This window comes from Chiloscyllium plagiosum, unplaced genomic scaffold (assembly GCF_037043375.1).
Source record: "Chiloscyllium plagiosum isolate Xiang-an unplaced genomic scaffold, Cpla_swu_hap1 HiC_scaffold_10, whole genome shotgun sequence".
Taxonomy (NCBI): Eukaryota; Metazoa; Chordata; class Chondrichthyes; order Orectolobiformes; family Hemiscylliidae; genus Chiloscyllium; species Chiloscyllium plagiosum.
In genome coordinates this window covers 44,353,084-44,368,596 of record NW_028270148.1, presented here as the reverse complement: position 1 = coordinate 44,368,596, position 15,513 = coordinate 44,353,084, and the positions used below count along the sequence as shown (strand labels likewise).

The window sequence follows — 15,513 nt, the reverse complement described above, 5'->3', positions numbered from 1 at the left end:
TTTTGCAGGGAAGGATAGCCAATATAAAGAATTTTTAATCAGGACAGATAGGGCTTTTGAGGTTCAGGTTTTTGGGATGGAGTAATGATGATGATTTATTAGATGAAGGATATTGTACCAAAGGAAAGGGAAGACTTTCTAATGTCGGAGTCAGGAAGGGAAATTGAATAATCAGATTTGTGGCAATGGGAACAAGGAGCTAGAGGGGATGTCTCATGAACTTGGAGAGAATAAGAGATAGGTGAGATTAATTTGTCAAAAATGTTGATTCAGACGTGTTTGGGTTTGTGGAAAAGAAGCAGGAGAGACAGCTGGAAGGTTAGGATGCAATACTTTTCAGATTGGGAGGGGCAGGTTCAGGAACAGGGAAGGACAGGTATGCAAAACAATATTGGGCTGGTATCCCAAAGCATTGCTGTCTTTTCTTTCCGAGGGAAAGTAAGTACTGAAGTTGGAAATCCCCATGGCTGAAACTGGAAGGCATTTGAAATGTTTAATTAAGAGGGGGTTTGCATATAGATTCTCTCTTTCCCAATAGTGGAGGAGTTTCATGCCCTGACTCCAAACCAATTGGTTGGTGAAGACAAATGCATACTGGGAAGGACTTCCAGCAAAACTGACGAGCTGGGAAGGTCTTGATCAGGTACACGAAAGAGAACCAGCCATGGGCGTTTAGACAGTGGCTGCTGTACTGTAAGGAGTGCTATCACTGATTTACAAGTGATTGACAAATTTTTGGAAGGCACTTCATTTATCCAGAAATACCCACACCTCTAGCTGCACTTCTGTACAGCCTGCTTTCAGAGCATCATGGGATCAGATTCTATAGTTCCATCTCTACTGACTGACAGTGGTAGACGTCACTGCTCCAACCTTTAATATAAAAATCCATGAACTCTTTGTGTTGGCTCTTGAAGTAAATGGTAGACAGTGGTGTAAAAAGATGAGGTAGAAAATAAGTGGAGAAATTTTGGGGACGAGAATCATCCCAGAGTAAGATTTGGTTTTCACAGAGGGAAGCATAGTCTTGTAGCACCCGATTTGATGATGAGGGCCAAAATTGGTTTTGTGCCAATACACAAATTTCTAAGTCTGACCCTTTAGACTTAAAGAATCAGTGGGTGCCATACTAGGGATATGAACAAAGATGATTGTGAATAAAAGAATTCTGTGCATAAGGCACCAAAAGGAAAGGAAAGCTTAAGCAGATTGCAGAAAGATTATGACAAACACAGGACAAAGGCTGGACCAAGAGTTAGCAACCATTTGCCACCTGAAGAACCTTCCGAAACATTTTGCCCAAAATAGAAAAGAGAAAGATTGGTATTTCTCAATCAAATGTTTGGCAAATTGCCATGCATTTCTGGCTGAATGCAGAATTGCATATATAATAAACAAGGTGTATTGAATTCATATAAAAATGTAAATTAAAATAGACCTAACTCTGAACTGACCGATTGCATTTTTAATAACTTCTTTTGCTACCATTTTGTCAGTAAAGTCAAATTTAATTAGGATGTATGGAATTAAGACAATAATTTTTCAGCTATTGATTTTTAAAAATAATTTACAAATAACGTATTCTGAATAATTTATCATCTCAGCTATGCTAGAAACAATAATGGTTGCAATCATAAAATCTATTCCTAGAATCACCGATATAATTGAAAACTATGGTGTGGCTATATCACTCAAACAAGTTTATTTAGACCATGATGACGTTTTTTATTTAAATAGGTTATTTGAAACTGTACAGAGCAGGAAACTATTTAGCCTTTGGTCTCCACAGTAAAACATGACTCCTACTTTTCTTGGCCTTATTTGAGTTTTAGGCTTCTTTTTTCATTCTAATGCAATTGAATCTGAAAATATTGGGAGTTACAAACAAGCTTTTAAAGAGTCATATCATGTCTCAGAGCCCTGGGCTAAGCAGTTGAGATTTAGGTTTGAGGGAAAGGTCTGGTTGTCACTTGCCCCCACCAGGTATGTTTATTGGCACGTGGGCACATGTTAGATGCCAGGAAGCTAGAGCCCCACTGACCTACCCATCCCTCAGCTCACCCCTAAATACAGAGGGTGGGATAATGTCAATATTGGAAGTCCACCCACCATATATAAATAAAACCTCAGTTAACTGAAAATATGCTGCCAGTGCCAGATTACAGTAGGCTGGGCAGTTGTGTGGGAAGAAACAGGCTGTTCTTATGAAGATGTTTATAAAATGGTGGGAAGAAGGGGTGACAAGCTGCTAAATTTAGTGATGGTTGAGAGGTGCACCAGAAGTAGATGGTATGTGCTAGCCAATGATGTTTCCACAGGCAGTGGAAAAGAAGAACGACTTTTTGAGGTTCACCAGCCATGCTGTGATTAAGATCAATAATAAAATAATTAATATTTATGTTGGAAGGTTGTTTCGATGTACTGCTCTTTGTAAGCCCTGACTCCTACCTTAGGAAGAAGTCAGCTAGTTAAACTCACAAGGAATGGCTAATCGACTGTCTCCTTTTCCGAAGAGACTGCTTGTTGACATCTGGACAGGAGACTTTTATTTTATATTTGTGGTGCTCCCAACATTTGAGTTTGAAGAAACAAGCTCTAAGTGAATAAAAAATGATGAAATTAGCTTCACTAAAAAGCTTCTACATTTCAGGTCTTGACCATTGCATTTGCAATTGTAAAATATGTTAAGAAGCTTTAAGTTTCACATAGGGGAGTGATTTTGAGTTTCAGTGCACTTCAGGCAGTACAAGGAAGCCTGCTTGATGACCTTGTCATGAGGTGTGAACCATTTTGATGTCCCAGAACCAATGTCCACAGCGAGGTTGCTGGTTGAGAGAGGAAGAATTTTTCATGGTTCCAACATAAAACAGAATCTGATTTTTAAAGAAGGCATTTGATATGCTTGTGTTTATTGGTCAGTGCATTGAGTATAGGAGTTGGGAGGTCATGTTGCAGCTGTACAGGACATTGGTTAGGCTACTTTTGGAATACTGCATGCAATTCTGGTCACCCTTCTAAAGGAGGGATGTTGTGAAACTTGAAAGGACTTAGAAAAGATTTACAAGGATGTTGCCAAGGTTGGAGGACTTGAACTATAGTGAGAGGCTGGGGCTATTTTCCCTAGAGCATCGGAAGCTGAGGGATGACCTTATAGATATTTATAAAGTCATGAGGAACTTGGATAGGGTGAATAGCCAAGGTCTTTTCCCTGAAGTGGGGGAATCCAAAACTTGAGGGCATAAGTTTAAGGGTGAGAGGAGAAAGATATAAAAGGGACCAAGAGGTAACTTTTTCACACAGAGGGAGGTGTGTACATGGTATGAGCTGCCACAGGAAGTGAAGGAGGCTGGTACAGTTACAAAATTTAAAAGACATCTGGATGAGTATATGAAGAGGAAGGGTTTAGAGGGATATGGGCCAAATGCTGGCAAATGAGACTAGATTAATTTAGGATGTCTGGTTGGCATAGACGAGTTGGACTGAAGGATCTGTTTCTGTGCTAGATATAACTATGACTCTATGGCTGTCTTTGCAAGTTACATCTTTCTAAAATTCCTTGCTGGCTGTAAGAACTACAGGTTGGTCCACTCAGTGCCTGGTGCCAAGGAGCACAACATGCACAATGTGTGCTGTGTCATGGTCACTTCAGAATTACACTGGAGAAATAGATATTTCTCTGGACACCCATTTGTGTATAATAAATAGACTCCTAGCTGAGAGAGGCACCCGACTTGGTCACCATGGAAAAAAACCCAAAGCAGATGTAAGAATAAGCAGAAATGAGTGGGACATGACCGTAAGTATATCAGTGGGTGAATATTGCTCTTGTGGACCTGCTTCTTAAACTTACTCCCAGTGCCCCACAGATTTGTTTCATCCTCTGGCATTGGTGCTTAAGACACTTTATGAACTCTTACTGCTTTTTTCTTGTATTTTCAAATTGTTTACACAATATGGGCGGCACGGTGGCTCAGTGGTTAGCACTGCTGCCTCACCGTGCCAGAGACCCGAGTTCAATTCACGCCTCGGGCAACTGTCTGTGTGGAGTTTGCACGTTCTCCCTGTGTCTGCGTGGGTTTCCTCCGGGTGCTCCGGTTTCCTCCCACAGTCCAAAGATGTGCATGGTGGGTGAATTGGCCATACTAAATTGCCTGTAGTGTTAGGTACGTTAGTCAGGGGTGAACGTAGTGGAATGGGTCTAGGTGGGTTGCTCTTCGGAGGGTCGGTGTGGACTTGTTGGGCCGAAGGGCCGAAGGGAATCTAATCTACTGTATTCCAGATCTGCTAACTGTTCAGATAAAAATCAGAAATGAGGCATGAGGTACATAGCGTTTACATAAATGTTGCTTCACTGTCTGGTACACAAGAAATGCTTTCAGCAAACTTGAATGTGCTCAGGAACCTGAACTTGTGAGTAGTTCAAAAGACACTAGTGCCAAGATCATCCATTACTTGAATTAATGTGGATGTGCAAAATGGTCAGGTGTAAGCACAAACCATCATGGGAACTGTAAACACTTTAGATTTTCTATTGTGATTTTGTTTCTGGAACATAAAGGCGAGGAGACTGTTCTCATGGTTAATTGTAAACACAAAAGACAAAGACTTAAAATGCAGTCAGATTACTGTTAAGTGGAGTCAAAAAACTAGTGACTGATGCTAATATAGAGATTCACCTGCCCCCCAGAGCCTCAGCAATCCCTGAACACTTGCAAATACAGGATCTTGTCCTTGACTCACTGACAATGACTCGCTGCTTGAATGCGACTATTAGTGGTTTATTCTTCACTATTTTGTAACTTTCAAGTCATGTTGGGTGATTTCAAAATAATTTTTATGGTAGACGAATTAACTTTGTTACTTTTTCTATCTGTAATAGTTTGTGTAATTTTCATGACGACTGTTAAAGCTGGAATTCATTACATTATGGTTATTTCTGTAGAGCGTTGAAAAGCATGACACAGACTTTGCTGCTTGTTTGTGTGAAATTAACACTAATATTTAATGCTCTTTTGCTATCTGTCCATAGTTCTGATCAGATTTAATAATTACTAAGCTAGTTGCTGCCTAAAATTCTACGCTCAAGTGCCCCTTTTTGTTTTCCTCCACCTGCCAAGGACCCTTTTCAATAAAGCTGGGGTGTTTTGTTCTAAATCAAATTTTAAAAGCAATATGTCAGTTTATTGCTTTCTAACCTTTTGCCATTAGTTAGTGCTTCCATAGAGATCTCTGTGTCACCAGTTAAACAGTGCTATTGGCTTTGTAGGAGAGAATAGCCATTCCTATCAATCTTCCTACCATTTAATATGCCTCTTTGTACTATAGCAGGGCACTCCATCTGACTATTTGACAGAACCATTATTATTTTCACTTAAAAGGTTAGCCAAGTTAAAACATATAATCAGGGACTTTACTCAGGCATGTTGACGAAGAATCTATCAATTCACCAAAGAAGTTATTGCAACACAAGATTAAAACGTTCCTGCAGATAAGGAAAACTGTTCAGCCCTTATTTTATTCACCCTGAGGGAACCTCTGCCCCCATTGCTATCTTAAACAATTGTTTGTTAATAGATTCAGGAATTTTTGTCTTCATCTTATACGAGACTCTATCTCAATTGTTGTGAAGAGGCAATTCCTGATTTCAGCTCTAAAAAGATCTTGTTCTGTTTCAAAACTACATCCCCTTGTCATACTCTCACTGGTTAATGTAAAGTAGTATTTGGATTAACCATTTCTGACCATATCATATACAATCACATACACTTGTCCAAGGTTACATCCTAGATATCTCCTTTCCAGTACTCTCCAGAATTTCTCATTATTTAGACCCCTGACAATAGAAATCAGTCTTACGGTTGTTCTCTGCTCTGCTTTTAATATTTTAATGATTCCCTTTATTCCCCCTCAGCAACTAGGAATGGACAGTGTTTAATGTGTGGTTTGTCAACAATATTCATAGAGTGATCAAAATTTCCCAACATTTACATGCTACTGCTTTAGTTGTGTAGTTCAATGTTGCATTGTCTTTGTTGATGGCAGGTTTACATTAGACATATTGAGCACTGAATTTACCGAAGCCCATGATTTCTTAAGAGTTTTGGTTCTCATCAGCTTTTTAGTTCCAGTTACACTTACATCTGTTTCTGTAGCATGATTCTTCAGGAATATATTGCTAGCCTTAAGTCAAAAGCTATATTTACTCTGCCTCTGGGATACTTGCTCAGTTTACTGCCCAGCCCTTTCTGTCTGCAATAGGCCTATTGGAAAGATTTGCGGACCCGTAATTAATCTGTTTGGCTGTGACACATGTTCAGTAGTCATCAAGTTTTGGGGTAGGATTGTGGGTTGCACATTTCAAAAGCATTTTCGCATTTCTCAGCCTAAGATACATTAGCCTGAACCATATAACAGCAGTCATAAAGCTATAAACCAATAGCGTTATTGTTGTCCTGGTATATGGCTCCTTCCCTACAGAAAGTGTTTAACAACTAACCACAATTAGACAGAATATAATTTAATCCACTCTTTCATAATTAAGTTAAAACAATCCATTCCTGAATAATAAGTTAGTTCTGAACTGGAGTGGGACTTGGACACAGAATATTTGGTTCAGAGGCAGGGATGTTACACATTGCAGTCAAGATCTTCTTTTCTACCTAATTCCTAGAGATTCTGTCATAATTCATGGAATTCATGGAATATGGTCATTTGGCTTCTTGTGGAATATTTTACTCTCTCCTGCATTAATTTCATCTCCCATTCAACCTCAAGCAAACTTTTGTGTATCCATATATTCATTATATGAAGACTGCCTACTTCCACCTTTGTATCATTGTCTGCATCTGTCATACCTCATCCCATCTGCTGTCGAATACTTCATTCCTTCCCAATTCCAGCCTTGATTTGATTTGATTTGATTTATTTGTTGTCATGTGTATTTTGTTCCAAAGTACAGTAAAAAGTATTGTATAGTCTCACTACTCTCCAGCGCCATCTTAAAAAACAGAGAAATAAGCCAAAACATAGAATATAAAGGCAGAAGAATATAGACATAAATAAAAAGTGCTCAACTTTACAATCCTTCTTGTTAATTGCTCCATCACGGGCCATGGGCCTAGTGGCTAGGCACAAGCTCCCTTCGCCATGCATCCACTGCTGGAATGAAAGTCAATATATTCTTCAGTGCCACTTTGTCTGCACCAATGTCCTCGCCACTGTGAGTGCTTGCTAGACTTCGCCAACGCAGGCACCACCAATGCGAGGTACCGCGCTGGCTCAAAATCGATGCCACAGCCTCCATGAGACTGCTTCGGGCCCACTGCACCGGTGCATTCGATGCAGATGTTGTAGGGTCTCATACTGGGCCCAAACTCGCCTGTGCTGCACGGAAATGCCACTGGAATGCCAAACTCACCTTCACCACAGCAGCCGAGTTGGTCATATAACCGCCTCGTCGATGCATCCAAAATCTCTTTGACAGCACTGCCATGACACCACACTGTGCCTACCTGCTGACTGCCATGTGCCCGCACTGTGCCTACTTGCTGACCACCATGAATTCGCACTGTATCTACTTGCTGACCACCATGAGTCCGCATTGTCTCTACTTGCTGACCACCATGAATCCGCACTGTGCTGACTTGCTGACCACCATGAGTCCGCATTGTGTTTACTTGCTGACCGCCATGAACCCACACTGTGCCTACTTGCTGACCACCATGAGACCGCATTGTGCCTACTTGCTGACCACCATGAGTCCGCATTGTGTCTACTTGCTGACCGTCATGAGCCCGCACTGTGCCTACTTGCTGACCACCATGAGTCCGCATTGTGTCTACTTGCTGACCGCCATGAGCCTGCACTGTGCCTACTTGCTGACCGCCATGAGACCGCATTGTGCCTACTTGCTGACCACCATGAGTCCGCATTGTGCCTACTTGCTGACCACCATGGGTTTGCTAGGAGAAAGTGAGGACTGCAGATCCCGGAGATCAGAGCTGAAAATGTGTTGCTGGAAAAGTGCAGCAGGTCAGGCAGCATCCAAGGAGCAGGAGAATCGACGTTTCAGGCATGAGCCCGAAGAAGGGCTCGTGCCCGAAACGTCGATTCTCCTGCTCCTTGGATGCTCCCGGACCTGCAGCGCTTTTCCAGCAACACATTTTCACCATGAGTTTGCACTGTGCCTACCTGTCGTCTGCCATGAGTCTGCACTGTGCCTATTATTGACCAACGCAAGTCCGCACTGTGCCGACTTGCTGTCTACCATGAGCCCGCAGTGTGCCTACTTGCTGACCACCATGAGCCTGCAACGTGCCTACTTGCTGGCCACCATGAGTCCGCACTGTGCCTACTTGCTGACCACCATGAGCCCACACTGTGCCTACTTGCTTACCACCATGAGTCCACACTGTTTCTACATGGTGACCACCATGAGACCGCACTGTACCTACTTGCTGACCACCATGAGTCTGCACTATGCCCACTTGCTGACCACCATGAGTCTGCACTATGCCCACTTGCTGACCACGATGAGCCCGTACTGTGCCTACTTGCTGACCACCATGAGCCTGTACTGTGCCTACTTACTGACCACTATGAGTCTGCACTGTGCCTACTTGCTGACCACCATGAGTCCGCACTGTGCCTACTTGCCGACTGCTACGAGTCTGCACTGTGCCTATTTGTTGACCAGCACAAGTCCGCACTGTGCCTACTTGCTGACCACCATGTGCCCGCACTGTGCCTATTTGTTGACCACCACGAGTCTGCACTGTGCCTACTTGCTGATCACCATGAGCCCACACTGTGCCTGCTTGCTGATCCCCATGAATCCAACTGTGCCTACTTGCTGACCACCATGAGTCTGCACTGTGCCTACTTGCTGACCACCACGAGTCCACACTGTGCCAATTTCCTAATCACCATGAGTCTGCACTGTGCCAACTTGCCGACTGCCATGAGTCTGTGCTGTGCCTATTTGTTGACCAGCGCAAGTCCGCATGTGCCTACTTGCTGACCAGCATGAGTCTGCACTGTACCCACTTGCTGACTACCATGAGACTGCACTGTGCTTACTTGCTGCTCACCATGAGTCTGCACTGTGCCTACTTGCTGACCACCAGGAGTCCGCACTATGCCTACTTGCTGACCACTACGAGTCCGCACTGTGCCTACTTGCTAATCACCATGAGCTTGCACTGTGCCAACTTGCCGACTGCCATGAGTCTGCACTGTGCCTATTTGTTGACCAGCGCAAGTCTGCACTGTTCCTACTTGCTGGCCAGCATGGGTCTGCCCTGTGCCTACTTGCTGACTACCATGAGACTGCACTGTGCCTACTTGCTGACCACCATGTGTCCGCACTGTGCCTACTTGCTGACCACCATGAGTCTGCACTATGCCTACTTGCTGACCACAACGAGCCCGTACTGTGCCTACTTGTTGACCACTATGAGTCTGCACTGTGCCTACTTGCTGACCACCATGAGTCTGCACTGTGCCTACTTGCTAACCACCATTTGTCCACACTGTGCCTACTTGCTGACCACCATTTGTCCACACTGTGCCCATTTGTTGGCCAGCTAAAGTCCGCACTGTGCCTACTTGCTGACCATCATTTTTCCACACTGTGCCTACTTGCTGACCACCATGAGTCTGCACTGTGCCTACCTGCCGACCACCATGAGTCTGCACTGTGCCTACTTGCTGACTGCTATGAGTCTGTACTGTGCCTACTTGCTGACCACCATGAGTCCGCACTGTGCCTACTTGTTGACCACCATATGTCCGCACTGTGCCTACTAGCTGACTGCCATGAGTCTGCACTGTGCCTACTTGCTGACCACCATAGGTCTGCACTGTGCCTACTTACTGACCACAACGAGCCCGTACTGTGCCTACTTACTGACCACCATGAGCCCGTACTGTGCCTACTTGCTGACCACCATGAGTCCGCACTGTGCCTACTTTCTGACCACCATATGTCCGCACTGTGCCTACCTGCTGACCACAATGAGTCTGCACTGTGCCTACTTGCCGACTGCCATGAGCCCGCACTGTGTCTACTTGCTGACCACCATGTGTCCGCTCTGTGCCTACTTACTGACCACCATGAGTCTGCGCTGTGCCTACTTGCTGACCATGTGTCTGCACTGTGCCTACTTGCTGAACACCATGAGTCTGCACTGTGCCTACTTGCTAATGTCCATGTGTCCGCACTGTGCCTATTTGCTGTCTACCATGAGTCCTCACTGTGCCTACTTGCTGACCACCATGAGTCTGCACTGTGCCTTCTTACTGACCACCATGAGCCCGCACTGTGCCTACTTACTGACCACCATGAATCTGCACTGTGCCTTCTTGCTGACCACCATGTGTCCACACTGTGCCTATTTGTTGACCAGCCCACGTCCGCACTGTGCCTACTTGCTGACCACCATGCGCCTGCACTGTGCCTACTTGCTGACCACCACGAGTCTGCACTGTGCCTACTTACTGACCACCATGTGTCCGCACTGTGCCTACTAACTGACCACCATGAGTCTGCACTGTGCCTACTTACTGACCACCATGTGTCCGCACTGTGCCTACTAACTGACCACCATGAGTCTGCACTGTGCCTACTTGCAGACTACCGTGAGTCCGCACTGTGCCCACTTGCTGACCAGCACAAGTCCACACTGTGCCTACTTGCTGACCACCATGTGTCCGCACTGTACCTACTTGCTGACCACCGTGAGTCCGCACTGTGCCCACTTGCTGACCAGCACAAGTCCGCACTGTTCATTCAAAATTTTAATGTCCAGTTCCACTCCTGTGTCACACTTGCTTTTTACTAAAGTGTTAGATAATGTCAGCTATGTTGAGAAATCTGGGAAAATCATGTGGATAGTCGAACAAGGCCTTTCTCGATGTCGGGAACAATGAGTTGCATTTTCCAGTAGGGTTCTAGATGTTGAGGTAGGATTCTTGCTTGGAGATGGCAAGCTGCTTATCAATAAGGATTATTATTTGTTATCACCCTCATTAACTGCACCTCATTAATATGCAGCTTCCTATCCAACCAAGTGCTGTGAGGAAACTAGATGCTGAGAATTCCCGACTTGAAAGCCAGGGCAAATCTACTTCATTGTTTGCTCCTCTGGATCTCTAACTTTGACATGCAGTGCCAATATCTCAGGGCACTCCTCATGAAAAGCAGTTGCATAACCACATCCATGGACACTGGCATCCCATTGGCAGCCTCACCATGCCATCATGATACATGCCTCATCCACTTATAGTACACTTCTGACTTTAATGCTGTACCAGGAGGTATGAATGATACTGCAAGGATAGTTTGTTAGCACACACCTAATTCAATGGCCTAGACCTGGCTGGATCTAAGGGCGACTTATGTGCTCTTTAGCTCACTCCTACCTGAATGCTCACAGTATCCCTGCATTTTTGCACTTTGCTCCCTCATCCAGAACTACGAAGCTCACAATATTGCCATATTGCCTTGCTGTTTATTGCACACAAAGCCAGGAAAGTTCACATGATGGTGAGCAGACTTCAGTCAAGTCAGAGGAGACAGCGTTTGGTCAAGGAGTCGAGGCACAGTAAATCAAGAGCATTGTCCATTACCAACCTAGGGGTTTCAACACAGACAGCCCCTCAGGATCTGGGTCAGGATGCTCTCATAAGGGAGAGGATATCAGTTAGTCCACCATCCATGTTGGCTTTTTCTGGCCTATGGTGGGCTGTTTGTTCATGGATTGAGAGAAATGTAGGTATCAAGGGAGATGAAAGTGGATGGCACAGAAGATGGTGTTGGTGCCAGTTGGGGAAAGGTGGTGAGGTATCTGGGCAAACTGGGTGAAAAGGAGCAAGTGAGGGAAGATATTGCAAGCAGTAATGAGAATGGAAGAGCATGACCCTTTGTGGGAAGTGGGTGTATTGCAGAATGGAGTGAGTGTGAAGTAGTGGAGAGCAGGTGGTGGCACTTATTTTGTCAGGTCAGAGAACTTTATTGATCTTCTTCCTACACTGTTTGGTATTCTCCAGATGGCTGAGACTGTACTGACCTGGGTGGCAGGCTGGCAGTGTCTGCGTCGTAGCTTCCTGTGCCAAACCTGGGGGAAGAGAACATCTCTCCTTTCCACCCTCCATCCACAAGAACCACCATGTCCTTGCACACCAAAGTTGCCTCAAATGTCACAAACTGTGCAGTGTAGCTCAAGACTGACAGTGCCTGTTCAAGTGCACAACAGCCTTTCAAAGAGATATCAGTCCATTCCAGGATACCAAGCCAGCGGTGTGTTCCTCCAGCCACTGTAAAAGGAAGAATTGGACTAGCATTGGACAAGAGGAGTGCCATAGTTTCAGAGTAGATACTTACTGAAACAAATTTGGGTCAATAACGTGAGAAAACCCACTAGGCCTTCTGGGGAGCAACCCTCCATGAAATGACATTTAGCCAAAGTACTGTACGATTCAGCCCTGTATGTTTAAATTAATCGTGTGACACTCAATGATTAAATGGATTAGAAAATGTATTGATTTCCAGTTGGAGTATCTGGCTGAACTGGATTTGGAGAGCTTTTTGGTTTTGGTATCATGCAATCTTACAGAAACCTGATAAAAACCAAGCTTCATTAGACTTTGCCAACATCAAAGCTACAGGTCATACATAAAACATCATGATGTATATATATTCCAAATCCTTTTGAAGGCAAGTCCATTCAAGTAAAAGTTGAATTTGCTTACTCCAAAACTACTATGCTCAAACAAGACTTCCTGGTCAAACTGGTTTTAACCACTTTGAAGAACAGCATGATTGAATGTTACCTTTCTGTGAAGTATCCCTCTGTTTATGCTTACTGTATCCACTCAATCTACACCTTAATCATGGCTGACATAATTGCTGATGCTTTTTGTCTTACACATGTATTCCTCATACACAATATTTGGACATTAAAGTCATGAGACAAACCAGGTTTTCCTCTCATCTCACTTCAGATCCATCCTGTTTATCTTGGAAAGTCAAATTGTTCCATGATAAAAAGTTCAACTGTTAACCCTTGATTCTTCAAGATATCCAGCATTTAACTCTCTAGATACAAGTCACCTGTCATCATTGTGTATTCTGTTTGAACCAGAAATGTGGCATCAAGTTTCCCGCAATTCCACAAAATAACTGTTCAATTCTGACAAGTACTCTCACTGCAACAAGGACTATAACCATTATCATTGCTAAATTTATAAATTGCCCTCTCATCCCATTATAGTTTGACATATTTTGGCTGCATGGTCTCAAGCTCCATCAACCCATCTGCCTCTCCATCTGCCTATTGATTCCTTGCCTAGACCAATCCATTTCTCCATTTCCCTCTTTTGCAGTCCTTTTTTAAAATTAAAGGTCCTCTAGACCATGCTTATAGATAATATAGCATTTTAAAGATGAACATAAGACCAATATTAAGAACTGAGCTGCACACAAAGAGTTTTCAAAATATGAATTAGACGAGCTCTCAGAGAACAGTCATGTCTGTGCTGTGACTTTATTGAAATTGGCTGTAATATGGCAACTCAGCATCATGAGGTCACGTGATTATAGCAAATCAGGAAGTACATTGGTGCAGCATTTTAGTTCTGAACAGACTCTCAAAAAGAAAACAATTGAAAATACTGCATTCATGTTGCAATCAACTGGATGTTGAATTGGGGCTGTTTTAGGTTTAGTCTGGATGGATGAATTAAGAAAACTTTATCCTTCTGTAATTATCATCTAAGCTTCTGAACACATTTACAGACTAGTTTATGTAAATTATTTCATTTATTTCATGTAATTTTATTTATGGTGATAGTTAAAGTTTTGGTTCAGGCTGGTAAAGAATGTTTGTATGCTCAAAATGCTTACAAACATTCATCTTGAAAAAACTTCCTGCAGTATCAAACATGGGCTTTTGGAATTAGTCACAGGTATGTGCAGGCACACAACCTAATTTGTCCCTATCAGTGCTGGGAAATGGCTTGGACCATGTTCTATCAGGGTGCGAGTTTTCTGTGTTGAAGCTGTCCCATGCACCATGGAGTTGTAGAGATGTACAGCACGGAAACAGACCCTTTGGTCCAATTTATCCATGCCGATCAGGTTTCCCAACCTAATCTAGTCCCATTTGCCAGCACTTGGTCCATATCCCTCCAAACCCTTCCTATTCATAAACCCATCCAGATGCCTTTTAAATGTTGCAATTTTACAGCCTCCACCACTTCCTCTGGTAGCTCATTCCACGTAAGCTCCACCCTCTGTGTGAAAAAGTTGCCCCTTAGGTCCCTTTTATATCTTGCCCCTTTACCCTAAATCTATGCCCTCTACTTCTGGACTCCCCCACCCCAGGGAAAATACTTTGTCTATTGATCCTATCCATGCCTCTCATGATTTTATAAACCTCTATAAGGTCACCCCTCAGCCTCCAAAGCTTCAGGGAAAACAGCCCCAGCCTGTTCAGCCTCTCCCTATAGCTCAAATCCTCCAACCCTGGCAACATCCTTGTAAATCTTTTCTAAACCCTTTCAAATTTCACAACACCTTTCCAATAGGAAGGAGACCAGAACTGGATGCAATATTCCAACAGTGGCCTACCAATGTCCTGTACAGCCGCAACATGACCTCCCAACTCCTGTACTCAATACTCTGACCAACAAAGGAAAGCATATCATACACCTTGTTCACTATCCTACCTACTTGCGACTCCACTTTCAAGGAGGAATGAACCTGCACTCAAAGGTCTCTTTGTTCAGCAACACTTCCTAGAACCTTACCATTATGTGTATAAGTCCTGCTAAGATTTGCTTTCCCAAAATGCAGCACCCTGCATTTATTTAAATTAACCTCCATTTGTCACTTCTCAGCCCATTGGCCCATCTGATCAAAATCCCATTGTATTCTGAGGTAACCTTCTTCACTGTCCACTACACCTCCAATTTTGTTGTCATCTGCAAACTTATTAACTATACCTCCTATGTTCATTTCCAAATCATTTATATAAATGATGAAATGTAGTGGACCCAGCATTGATCTTTATGGCACTCCACTGGTCACAGGCCTCCAATCTGAAAAACAACCCTCCACCACCACCCTCTGTCTTCTACCTTCAAGCCAGTTCTGTATCCAAATGGCTAGTTCTCCCTGTATTCCATGTGATGTAACCTTGCTAATCAGTCTCCCATGGGGAACCTTGTTGAAAGCTTTACTGAAGTCCATATAGATCGCATCTACTGCTCTGCCTTTATCAATCCTCTTTGTTACTTCAGCTATAATGCTATCCCTTATTAAAAATGCTATTCCCCCTCCTCTCTTGCCTCCCTTTCTACCCTTTCTGTAACATTTGTATCCTGGAACATTAAGCTGACAGTCCTGTCCATCCTTGAGCCATGTTTCTGTATTTGCTATGATATCCCAGTCCCATGTTCCTAACCATGCCCTGAGTTCATCTGCCTTCCCTGTTAGGCCTCTTGCATTGAAAC

General features: G+C 43.7%; 1 protein-coding gene across 1 annotated transcript in view; it reads left to right on the top strand.

The window, feature by feature from the left end:
• kcnh1a (potassium voltage-gated channel, subfamily H (eag-related), member 1a) overlaps positions 1-15,513 on the top strand; it is a 284,348-nt gene that overhangs the window by 204,074 nt on the left and 64,761 nt on the right. The gene's annotated exons all lie outside the window — the stretch shown is intronic.